The 13198-nt window shown below is 41.9% G+C and overlaps 1 protein-coding gene across 2 annotated transcripts in view; it reads right to left on the reverse strand.

The window, feature by feature from the left end:
* The window catches only part of lhfpl2a (LHFPL tetraspan subfamily member 2a), a 25222-nt gene extending 16829 nt beyond the window's left edge, over nucleotides 1-8393 (reverse strand). For both annotated transcript variants that reach the window (XR_014625250.1, XM_084387702.1), the window contains exon 1: nucleotides 8140-8393. The gene's annotated coding sequence lies outside the window, so the exon portion shown is untranslated. The remainder of the gene's footprint in view (nucleotides 1-8139) is intronic.
* Between the last annotated feature and the right edge of the window lie 4805 nt (nucleotides 8394-13198).

The following is a 13198-nucleotide window of genomic DNA, read 5'->3' on the forward strand; positions in this document are numbered from 1 at the left end:
GTTGAAGAGTACCTATGATACAAACTACAGACTTCTACATGCTTTGTAAGTGGGAAAACCTGCAAAATCGGCAGTGTATCAAATACTTGTTCTCCCCACTGTACACACATATACACACACATACACACACATATACACACACATACACACACACATTTGATTCAATTGATTAGCACTGTTTTTGACAAAAACTTAGTATTAAATTACAAAACAGAATTTAAGGGGTAAAATAAAATAGAATTTGGGAATTATTAAAATTTTATGTAATTTTAAATCAATTTATTAGAAATGCTTTTTAAAATTAAGTTCAACCATTAAAATGTTGAACCACTTCAAACGTAATTTAAAGGACAAACACAGAATATGAAGAAAAACTCCAAGGGTTTCCCAGCAGCACACAACACACACACACACACACACGAGAAGGAATCATACACCCCACGTCATACACACACACAAGAAGGAATCATACACCCCACGTCACACACACACACACACACACACACACACAGCAGAGAACTGAGCTGCTGGCCAGATGGACCTTCAGAGGGTCTGATGGAAAACCTTCTAGAAGCTTCCGTCTGACACACACTCACACACACACTCTCTCTCTCTCTCTCTCTCTCTCTCTCTCTCATACACAGACTCTCTCTCGCACGCACACACACACACACACACACACACTGATTCTTCGATTTTAATGGATATTCAGTTTAACGGAGCGATATTGACTTTGGTGTGGACTTCAGAGGATGCTGTCTGCACTTCGCCTCTCGTCCTGCAGATGGCGTCTTCTTTTAGGATGCTCCACTTACAACAACACAAAACAAAACAGACAGAGGATCATGAGGAAGATCACGGGAGCCATCGAAGCTCAAGTCTGTGTGTGGAAGTCCTTCATGTTCAAGGGCAGTGACGGAAAGATGAGGTCGACGAAACCGTTTACAAGAGCTGAGATCCTGCAACAACACCACAAACCCACGACACCACGGCTCCAGACGGCACGCTGGCGAGAGCTACTCGGTCTCTGAGATTCTGGACAGCAGCGGCTGGACGGCGCATTTCCCTGCAAACTAAAATGAACTTAAAATGATGAAACAACCAATTAAACACACAGAAGGAACAATCCATCAATAATCACACATACTGATCCATCACATCTGATCTCGAGTTACTGATGTTCATCTGATGGATTCACGACAGCCACGAGCCTTTAAAGAGCACTTCCTGTCTCCTGACAGAGCACTTCCTGTCTCCTAACACAGCACTTCCTGTCTCCTAACACAGCACTTCCTGTCACCTGACACACTGAACTGCTGAACCCACAGACAGACAGATGTTGAGAATGACAGTAAAGTGTGTGTGTGTGTGTGTGTGTGTGTGTGTGTGTGTCTCGACTGCATGTCAATCATTCCCACAAACCCCAGTGAGAAACATCACAGTAATATCAGACATTCTCAGTGACCTCTGACCTTGAGAAACAAATATGTCTCTCCTAAACTACTGTCAGTCAAACCCCTTTGGGATAAAATATTTCATATAATTAATTTATACAAGTCCGCTTGAGATTTAAGTTAATATTTCAATAATTGAACAACACATTTGCATGTTCATGGTTCTCTGATGTCAGCTACAGTCACATGACTAAATTGAACAGATAAAATATTGCAGTTTTTTTATCGTTTTTATTTCAAACTATTTATTTTCATTTTACATTTTATGATTTAATTCAGTACTAGCTGACGAAACCTGTTTAAAAAGCAGTTTTATTCTACATAAAGGCCGATATACTTCAAAGTAGAGCCCTGCACGGGCCTCAAATCTAGGCCCGAGCCCGGCCCTGGCCCGAGACGCTCAGGCCCTAGCCCGACCCGTGTCCGACAGCTCATCAGAATTATCAGCCCGAGTCCGACCCGAGCCCGGGTTTTTTTTTTTTTTTTTTTTTTTTTTTTTACAGCGGCAGCCTGCCCTATTTGCAGCCATTAAAATATGTCCGTTTTGTTAGTTAGGTTTCTTTTCTTTTCATTTCTTTATTAAGTTAATTTAGACAAATGTTTGGAGCATTTAAAAAAAAAAAAAAAAGTAATAAAAACTCAGTGTTTTAGCGCAATTTTCTGACGTCATGGGATCACAACGAGATAGTAAATCTTTTCCTGGATTTTTTTGTGCGTTCCCGAGATTAGACCTTCCTTAACATAATGCCGAAAACCCGAAGTCTCTAGGGGGTCTGGTTGAGGAGTAGATAGAAGTGCAAGATTGGTGCGCACAGACAGAACAGAAATCATGAGTTAACAATCGCAATTTTGTCCGGTGGAAAATTGCGCTAAAAATTACGACCAAGCAGCCGAGCCAACAGCGAGTAAAACATGTTTGATCAATTTAGCCTCTCAAATCAACGCTAATTCTTTACTTGGCTACAATAAAATCCATAGATATAAAACACTTCAAGGCAGCATATCACAGACAGTTTATTTATTAAACCACAGTGAGTAATTTTTTTTTTTAAATACTGAGGCAGGCTCAGGCTGCATGCTCGCAACAGCGCTCGCAAACGAAATGAGCAATAGAGCAAATTAAATTTAAAAAATCAAAAACAAACTTGCAGGTTATCTTACCTCAAAAATGCACCACAGAACATGGCCATTCTTTTTTCCAGTAGTTTCCAACAGTTAAACGAAAATAAAGTCCAATCAAACGAAAAACGAAAAACATCAGTAGCCTAGTTTCCAACAGTTAAACGAAAATAAAGTCCAATCAAACGAAAAGTTAGAACAGTCTCTTACAGAGCATCGTGGAGAAAAAGAATAGCATCCACAGTGGAAGATTTTAACCCAGTCCTCTCTTCTATCACTCTGCGATTTTTCTCTTAATATTCTCCATTATTTGCAAGTGAGGTGAATCGTTGGTTGCGCTGACGGGAAACCTTCTGTGTGTGCGCGTGCTTGCGTGCGTGAGACTGTCATGTCAATCATATGTCAGTGTAATTATAAGATTATGAAAGTTATGAGGTTATTAAATGTCTTTCTATGTTTGTTCTTCTATCGTCGACGTCAACTTCTCATATTTTTTTAATTAATGTCTAAAAATATAAAAAGAAGGATAACCCAAAAAAGGCCCGAGGCCCGGCCCGCATGTGAACTATGACGTGAAAATTGGCCCGAAGCCCGGCCCTAGGGGCGTAAAAAAGTCGGGGCCCGTCGGGCTCGGGCTGAAATGCAGGGCTCTACTTCAAAGGAAATCAGATAACGAACTGCTGACGCCATCTCCAACTAAATCAGGCCGAAGCTACGTTAGTTTCTGGAGTTCAAACTCCGGCCGCTAAACACCTCTGACCACCCATTGGTCGGTGGTGATGATGTAATAGGTGGCTGTGGCTCTGAGGCTCCGCCTCCGGTTCGCTTCTTCAGTTCCGGTGAGGTCAGACGCGAGTGAACACATGAACACACTGGGGAGACGCTTTATAGGAGAAACTGAAGCTGTTATTCTGATTAAACACGACACTCTTATTCATGTTTAATGCTGTGAAGCTGCTGCTTTAAAGCACTCTATCGTGTTTGAAGTGCTCAATGAATGTAACGTGACGTGAGTCTCAGAGCTGGTGTAAACATATGCACATCACTAAGATCAGATGCTTTCTGAACTGCTGTTTTCTCACCGCTGTCATGTGTGATTGTTTTGTTATTGAGAGGCTTCAGGATGTTCACTAACAGTATATCGCTGCAAAAGTATGTGGAAAACACAGAGGAAAACTAGTGGAAAACCAGTGGAAAAACAGGAAACCCAGAGGAAAACTGGTGGAAAACCAGTGGAAAAACAGGAAAACTAGTGGAAACCCAGTGGAAACCAAGATGAAGCCCAGTGGAAAACTAGTGGAAAACCAGTGGAAAACCAGAGGAAAACTAGAAAACCAGAGGAAAACCAGTGGAAAACCAGTGGAAAACCAGAGGAAAACCAGAGGAAAACCAGAGGAAAACCAGTCGGAAACCAGTCGGAAACCCAGTGGAAACCAAGATGAAGCCCAGTGGAAAACTAGTGGAAAACCAGTGGAAAACCAGAGGAAAACTAGAAAACCAGAGGAAAACCAGTGGAAAACCAGTGGAAAACCAGAGGAAAACCAGAGGAAAACCAGTCGGAAACCAGTCGGAAAACTAGTGGAAAAACAGAGAAAACCCAGAGGAAACCCAGTGGAAACCCAGATGAAACCCAGTGGAAAACCAGAGGAAAACTAGTGGAAAACCAGTGGAAAAACAGAGGAAAACTAGTGGAAAAACAGAGGAAACCCAGAGGAAAACTAGTGGAAAACCAGTGGAAAACCTGTGGAAAAACAGAGGAAACCCAGATGAAAATCAGTGGAAAACCAGATGAAAATCAGTGGAAAACCAGAGGAAAACTAGTGGAAAACCAGTGGGAAACCAGTGGAAAACTAGTGGAAACCCAGAGGAAAACCAGTGGAAAACCAGATGAAAACCAGTGGAAAACCAGAGGAAACCCAGAGGAAAACCAGTGGAAAACCAGAGGAAAACTAGTGGAAAACCAGTGGAAAACTAGTGGAAACCCAGAGGAAACCCAGATGAAAATCAGTGGAAAACCAGATGAAAATCAGTGGAAAACCAGAGGAAAACTAGTGGAAAACCAGTGGAAAACTAGTGGAAACCTTAACCCAGAGGAAAACCAGTGGAAAACCAGAGGAAACCCAGATGAAAACCAGTGGAAAACCAGTGGAAAACCAGAGGAAACCCAGATGAAAACCAGTGGAAAACCAGAGGAAACCCAGATGAAACCCAGTGGAAAACTAGTGGAAAACCAGAGGAAAACCAGTGGAAAACCAGAGGAAACCAGTGGAAAACTAGTGGAAAGCCAGTGGAAAACCAGAGGAAAACCAGAGGAAACCAGAGGAAACCAGTGGAAAACTAGTGGAAAGCCAGTGGAAACTTCAGCTGTTATCAGACACCTTCAGCTGTGTATTGAATGTTTCTAATGACATCAGTAGCTGAACACAAATCAAAACACACAATCATGTGATCATGCCGTGAATCAACACTCAGCCGTGATTGGGCACTGCGCCGGCTCATTTGCATACAGCTGTGGGTCATTAACACACAATCACAATCTGGTAACTGGACACACTTGAGTCTGTTAGTGCTGGGGAATAATAAACTGGGAATGATGAATCCCACAAGCGGGAAGAGCCGAGGGTCCTGCAGAGCTGAAACACACCCTGCCGTGAGCTCAAACACACACACACACACACACAGAGAGAGAGAGAGAGGAATTTGCTTGATGCAGCACAGATGAAAAACACACGAGACACAGAGAGACAGAGATAAGAACGAGAGACTGGTTTACTACAGCACTAATCTTATCAGTGTGCATGACTGACCCACACTACAGCACACACACACACACACACACACACTCAGAGCACAATGAAGACGCTCTACAGGTCAGCCTGACATCTGAGCGACACACACACACACACACACACACACACCGGAGCTCAGACCTCAGAGCTTGATTTGAAGGCTGGTTTTAATTCACTCAAACAGGCTCCGTTTGGGAAGCGCATGGAAAACTCCACACGTCATGTGACCCATTTACAGCCCTTAAACAGAACCGGCCACATCCAGATTCACCAGTCTGAGAAACACACACACACACACACACACACACACACACGATGAGTGCCTGATATGAACCCAGACAGCAGCTGTGTCTGTTTGACCTTTGACCTCCAGCACACATTCAATTAGCATTTTAACACTATGCTGGTCTTGGGTTTCACATTCACACACACTCTCTCACACACACACACTGGCTCATGTTACAGAAGATCTTACTGTAACCAGTTAAACACGTCTTCAAATCACAGCCGACTTTTTTGAATCATTAGTCAACTCAGTTCTGAAGTGAGTCATTATAGTTCAAAAGGAATCAGTAGTTGTAAAATGAATCATTATAGTTCATAAAGGAATCAACACAGTTCTAATATGAATCAAATCAACTCTAAAATGAATCATTATTGTTCTAAAATAAATCACTGTATATCAAAAATGAATCAGTACAGTTAAAAAATGAACCACTGTAGATCATAAGTTAATTAATACAGTTCTAAAATGAATCACAACGGTTCAATATGAATCAACACAGTTCTGAAGTGAATCATTATTGTTCAAAATGGATCAACACAGTTCTGAAGTGAATCATTATTGTTCAAAATGTATCACTAAAGAGCATAAATGAATCACTGCAGTTCTAAAATGAATCATTATAGTTAAAATATGAATCGCTGCAGTTCTAAAACGAATGACATAAGTCAGTTTCGTCACTGCCAATCAGTCAGCGTGTCGTCTTATTAATATCTGAGGTCTTCCAGCATGGTTTTCTGCTAGTGTGCATATGACCACTGAAAACGCTGTCTAGGTAGGCAGCGCACGAGGGTTTGAACACACTCACACACACTGTGTGTTCTGAGATCTGAACAACACACTGTTTACCTGACGCCCACAAACACTGCAGGACAACTGCTCTCGTTTTCCACTTCTTCATGGAGGAAGCCTCTCACACACACACACACACACACACACACACACACACTCTCTCTCTCTCTCTCTGGCAGTGTATGAGAGGTGTGTGTTTGTGTTCTCTTGGCTTCTGCAGTTTTACGGTTGGACCGTCCAAGCTCTTATTCTTAGCTTCCATAAAGTGAGCGTTCACTGATGATCGAGTGCTGGTTAACCAGCTAACCTCAAACAGACCTTAAAGGGCCAGCGCAGGGAAAGCACTGCGGCCCAAGGCATTGTGGGTCCCTAAAGCAGTGGCATTGTCGACACATAGTACTTAAAAATATAAGTGAAATCAGGTATTAAACTTTGTGATGTACAGCGGAGAGATTGATTTACTGTCAGGATGGTGTTTAAACTGAGGAAAAAAGCTAATATCACTATTAAACTTTTAAAAAATGTAATTGTGACTTTTTATCTCACAATTCTGAAACTCTATAACTCGAATTGCTAGTTTATATTTCACAATTATTACAATTGCGAGATATAAACTCAAAATTCTGACTTTTTTTCTAGCAATTCCGAGTTTATTATTCTGACCGTTTTTCTCAGAATTGTGAGATAAAGAGGCACAATTAATCGCAATCGACTATTCTAAAACATTAATCAATGCAGTTCAGTTCTGAAATGAATCAATGCAGTTCTAATATGAACAATCATTTTTTTTTTAAAGTATCACTGCATTTCTAAAATGGGTCACTATAGCTCAAAAATGAATCAATGCAGTTCTAAAACTAATCATTATAGTTAAAAAAATTACTCAAAATGGTTAAAAAATGAATCACAACAGTTCTAAAATTAATCACTATAATTGAATAATGAATCAAAACTTCTCAAATGAAACAGTAAAATAATGGATCGCTACAGTTCAAATAAAAAATCACTGCTATTCTAAACTGAATCATTATAGTTCTGAAATGAATCACTGCGATTCTAAAATGACTCAATACAGTTCTAAAATGAATCGGTAGTTCAAATGGAATCAATACACAAAATAAGACTTGATCTTATAGAATAACATAGTATGTGTACAAATATATATGATATTACAATAATAAAGTACATGATAGTATCTTTAATCCACGATAATACCGTCAGATGTTCGTTAATATTATTTCGCTTGGTTTACTGTGTGATTCTGACATACTACTGAATGAAATAAAGCAAATAAAAGCGGTTTGTTTTAGATAAATAGAGTATGAATGAGTAAATCTGAACGATCCTCCTCACAGAAACATTAAACCTACAAGACATTTACATTTATCACCAACACCAGCTCTAAATCTCAAGTTATATCACGTTAAAGCAAAGAAAAACGCTTTCAAAATACAGAAAAAAGAGAAGGGAGAAAGAAGGAACTCGTCGTTTCTCCTGCCACGACTTTCCGTTCTGGACGAACCGACGATAAAAGACGCAGAAACCGATTCAAACGGGCAACTTTCTGACTGAAGTCTTCATGTCGTCTTGGTCTAAATAAAACTAATCTGCAGTTTTTCTCCGTTAATCTGAGGTGTTCATTTAAGAAAGTGAGGTAAATGTAGAAATCTGAGGTAAATGCGCGAGAACAAAAGATACTCACGGTCGCGCGCTCGTCAGCCGGAGGGTCTCGAGACAGAAAGTCGGTGATTTAAAACATCCAGAAAACGAAGCTTTCCGTTAAACCGTTCACGAGCTCACAAACTCATTCACCGACACTCACACTCACACACACACTCACACTCTCTCTCTCTCTCTCTCTCTCTCTCTCTCTCTCTCTCTCTCTCTCTCTCTCTCTCTCGTCACCACGGCAACACACCGGCGCTTCCACGCGGGTTTACAGCTGTATGTGCGCGCGCGCGCGTACTCGCTCAATAATTCTTTAATCAGAGCAACACGAGGCTTTCATGGTTCCGATGTCGCGTTATTTTATTGCCGATATAGGCTTGTTTTGCGTCGTTTTAATGATCTATACGGTGATAAAGCTCTTTGTCAGACTTCATAACATCTGGAAAAGTTTAGCAGAGGCTAAAAACTGTATTTAAAAAAAAAGATTTAACTAACATACATTTGATTTTAATAATTTAATAGAAATATATGTAAATTAATAAACTTATAATAAATAAAATTTGATGTAAAGAACTCCCTGCATCTCAGTAGATCTACTCTAGATGTTAATGAGAAATATCTCAGAATATAAATACTAATTAGATTTTTTGGCTACTTTCCAATAACCATATACAATAATGCATTATCTAACAATGAGCAAAACATTTGTTACAGTGTTTATTATTGGTCTTTGATATCGTTAGTTAATTAGCCCTTTAAATAATTACAGATACAACTGTAACTTTTAACATTAAATGCTTTAAATGTATTGTTCATGGCTAGTTCATGTTAACTCTATGAGACCCTATTGTAGTGCTAGCCCTTCATCTCTCAGATGTGTGTGTTTGTTGTGCTCGCAGGCGGAGGCTGTGTGTATTTGTTTGCATGGCACACATTCTTCACCCACTGTAACCCTGACGGACCACCAGCCGTCTGCACTAAACTGACCTCAGATCTGCTCTAAACTGACCTCAGAAACTGACCTCAGATCTGCACTAAACTGACCTCAGAAACTGACCTCAGATCTGCTCTAAACTGACCTCAGAAACTGACCTTAGATCTGCTCTAAACTGACCTCAGAAACTGACCTCAGATCTGCTCTAAACTGACCTCAGAAACTGACCTCAGATCTGCTCTAAACTGACCTCAGAAACTGACCTTAGATCTGCTCTAAACTGACCTCAGATCATCTGTGACGCGCTCCTGCGACACACAGCTGAGGAAATAAGAGGTGTGTGAATACAGAGAGCTTACAAACATCACAGAGGAGAGATTCACCGCTCACTCTCTCATAGCTCAAAGACAACCTGCCTCATTTAATCATGCAGTATTTCTCTTCACATGCCTGAGCACAGTTTAAGACATTGCGTTCCCTCAGGAAACTTTGCGTTCGCTCGCAAAACTATTGCATTCACTCGCAAAACTGTTGCGTTCCCTCAAGAAACTTTGCGTTCGCTCGCAAAACTGTTGCGTTCTCTGGCAAAACTGTTGCGTTCCCTCAAGAAACTTTGCGTTATCTCGCAAAACTGTTGCGTTCCCTCGAGAAACTTTGCGTTCTCTGGCAAAACTGTTGCGTTCCCTCAAGAAACTTTGCGTTATCTCGCAAAACTGTTGCGTTCCCTCAAGAAACTTTGCGTTCTCTCGCAAAACTGTTGCGTTACCTCAAGAAACTTTGCGTTCGCTCGCAAAACTGTTGCGTTCTCTGGCAAAACTGTTGCGTTCCCTCAAGAAACTTTGCGTTCTCTCGCAAAACTGATGCGTTCCCTCAAGAAACTTTGCGTTCGAACACAAAACTGTTGCATTCACTCTCAAAACTGTTGCGTTCCCTCAAGAAACTTTGCGTTCGCTCGCAAAACTGATGCGTTCCCTCAAGAAACTTTGCGTTCGCTCGCAAAACTGTTGCGTTCCCTCAAGAAACTTTGCGTTCGCTCGCAAAACTGATGCGTTCCCTCAAGAAACTTTGCGTTCGCTCGCAAAACTGATGCGTTCCCTCAAGAAACTTTGCGTTCGCTCGCAAAACTGTTGCGTTCCCTCAAGAAACTTTGCGTTCTCTCGCAAAACTGATGCGTTCCCTCAAGAAACTTTGTGTTCGCTCGCAAAACTGATGCGTTCCCTCAAGAAACTTTGCGTTCGCTCGCAAAACTGATGCGTTCCCTCAAGAAACTTTGCGTTCCCTCAAGAAACTTTGCGTTCCCTCAAGAAACTTTGCGTTCCCTCAAGAAACTTTGCGTTCTCTCGCAAAACTGTTGCGTTCCCTCAAGAAACTTTGCGTTCGAACACAAAACTGTTGCATTCACTCTCAAAACTGTTGCGTTCCCTCAAGAAACTTTGCGTTCGCTCGCAAAACTGATGCGTTCCCTCAAGAAACTTTGCGTTCTCTGGCAAAACTGTTGCGTTCCCTCAAGAAACTTTGCGTTATCTCGCAAAACTGTTGCGTTCCCTCGAGAAACTTTGCGTTCTCTGGCAAAACTGTTGCGTTCCCTCAAGAAACTTTGCGTTATCTCGCAAAACTGTTGCGTTCCCTCAAGAAACTTTGCGTTCTCTCGCAAAACTGTTGCGTTACCTCAAGAAACTTTGCGTTCGCTCGCAAAACTGTTGCGTTCTCTGGCAAAACTGTTGCGTTCCCTCAAGAAACTTTGCGTTCTCTCGCAAAACTGATGCGTTCCCTCAAGAAACTTTGCGTTCGAACACAAAACTGTTGCATTCACTCTCAAAACTGTTGCGTTCCCTCAAGAAACTTTGCGTTCGCTCGCAAAACTGATGCGTTCCCTCAAGAAACTTTGCGTTCGCTCGCAAAACTGATGCGTTCCCTCAAGAAACTTTGCGTTCGCTCGCAAAACTGATGCGTTCCCTCAAGAAACTTTGCGTTCGCTCGCAAAACTGTTGCGTTCCCTCAAGAAACTTTGCGTTCTCTCGCAAAACTGATGCGTTCCCTCAAGAAACTTTGCGTTCGCTCGCAAAACTGATGCGTTCCCTCAAGAAACTTTGCGTTCGCTCGCAAAACTGATGCGTTCCCTCAAGAAACTTTGCGTTCCCTCAAGAAACTTTGCGTTCCCTCAAGAAACTTTGCGTTCCCTCAAGAAACTTTGCGTTCCCTCAAGAAACTTTGCGTTCTCTCGCAAAACTGTTGCGTTCCCTCAAGAAACTTTGCGTTCGAACACAAAACTGTTGCATTCACTCTCAAAACTGTTGCGTTCCCTCAAGAAACTTTGCGTTCTCTCAAGAAACTTTGCGTTCTCTCGCAAAACTGATGCATTCCCTCAAGAAACTTTGCGTTCGCTCGCAAAACTGTTGCGTTCCCTCAAGAAACTTTGCGTTCTCTCAAGAAACTTTGCGTTCTCTCGCAAAACTGATGCATTCCCTCAAGAAACTTTGCGTTCTCTCAAGAAACTTTGCGTTCTCTCAAGAAACTTTGCGTTCTCTCAAGAAACTTTGCGTTCTCTCAAGAAACTTTGCGTTCGCTCGCAAAACTGTTGCGTTCCCTCAAGAAACTTTGCGTTCTCTTAAGAAACTTTGCGTTCTCTCGCAAAACTGTTGCGTTCCCTCAAGAAACTTTGCGTTCTCTTAAGAAACTTTGCGTTCTCTCGCAAAACTGTTGCGTTCCCTCAAGAAACTTTGCGTTCTCTTAAGAAACTTTGCGTTCTCTCGGAAAAAAGATGCATTCCCTAAAGAAACTTTGCGTTCGCACGCAAAACTGTTGCGTTCCCTCAAGAAACTTTGCGTTCGAACACAAAACTATTGCATTCGCTCGCAAAACTAATGCGTTCCCTCAAGAAACTCTGCGTTCGCTCGCAAAACTGTTGCATTCCCTCAAGAAACTTTGCGTTCGCTCGCAAAAGTATTGCGTTCCCTCAAGAAACTTTGCGTTCACTCGCAAAACTGTTGCGTTCCCTCAAGAAACTTTGCGTTCGCTCGCAAAACTGATGCATTCCCTCAAGAAACTTTGCGTTCGCTCGCAAAACTGTTGCGTTCCCTCAAGAAACTTTGCGTTCTCTCAAGAAACTTTGCGTTCTCTCGCAAAACTGATGCATTCCCTCAAGAAACTTTGCGTTCGCTCGCAAAACTGTTGCGTTCCCTCAAGAAACTTTGCGTTCCCTCAAGAAACTTTGCGTTCTCTCGCAAAACTGATGCATTCCCTCAAGAAACTTTGCGTTCTCTCAAGAAACTTTGCGTTCTCTCGCAAAACTGATGCATTCCCTCAAGAAACTTTGCGTTCTCTCAAGAAACTTTGCGTTCTCTCAAGAAACTTTGCGTTCTCTCGCAAAACTGATGCATTCCCTCAAGAAACTTTGCGTTCTCTCAAGAAACTTTGCGTTCTCTCAAGAAACTTTGCGTTCTCTCAAGAAACTTTGCGTTCGCTCGCAAAACTGTTGCGTTCCCTCAAGAAACTTTGCGTTCTCTTAAGAAACTTTGCGTTCTCTCGGAAAAAAGATGCATTCCCTAAAGAAACTTTGCGTTCGCACGCAAAACTGTTGCGTTCCCTCAAGAAACTTTGCGTTCGAACACAAAACTATTGCATTCGCTCGCAAAACTAATGCGTTCCCTCAAGAAACTCTGCGTTCGCTCGCAAAACTGTTGCATTCCCTCAAGAAACTTTGCGTTCGCTCGCAAAAGTATTGCGTTCCCTCAAGAAACTTTGCGTTCGCTCGCAAAACTGTTGCGTTCCCTCAAGAAACTTTGCGTTCGAACACAAAACTATTGCATTCGCTCGCAAAACTAATGCGTTCCCTCAAGAAACTCTGCGTTCGCTCGCAAAACTGTTGCATTCCCTCAAGAAACTTTGCGTTCGCTCGCAAAAGTATTGCGTTCCCTCAAGAAACTTTGCGTTCGAACACAAAACTATTGCATTCGCTCGCAAAACTATTGCATTCCCTCAAGAAACTTTGCGTTCGCTCGCAAAACTGTTGCGTTACCTCAAGAAACTTTGCGTTCGAACACAAAACTGTTGCATTCCCTCAAGAAACTTTGCGTTCGCTCGCAAAACTATTGCATTCGCTCGCAAAACTATTGCATTCGCTCGCAAAACTGTTGCGTTCCCTCAAGAAACTTTGCGT

Source organism: Rutilus rutilus (assembly GCF_951802725.1).
Source record: "Rutilus rutilus genome assembly, chromosome: 18".
NCBI lineage: Eukaryota > Metazoa > Chordata > Actinopteri > Cypriniformes > Leuciscidae > Rutilus > Rutilus rutilus.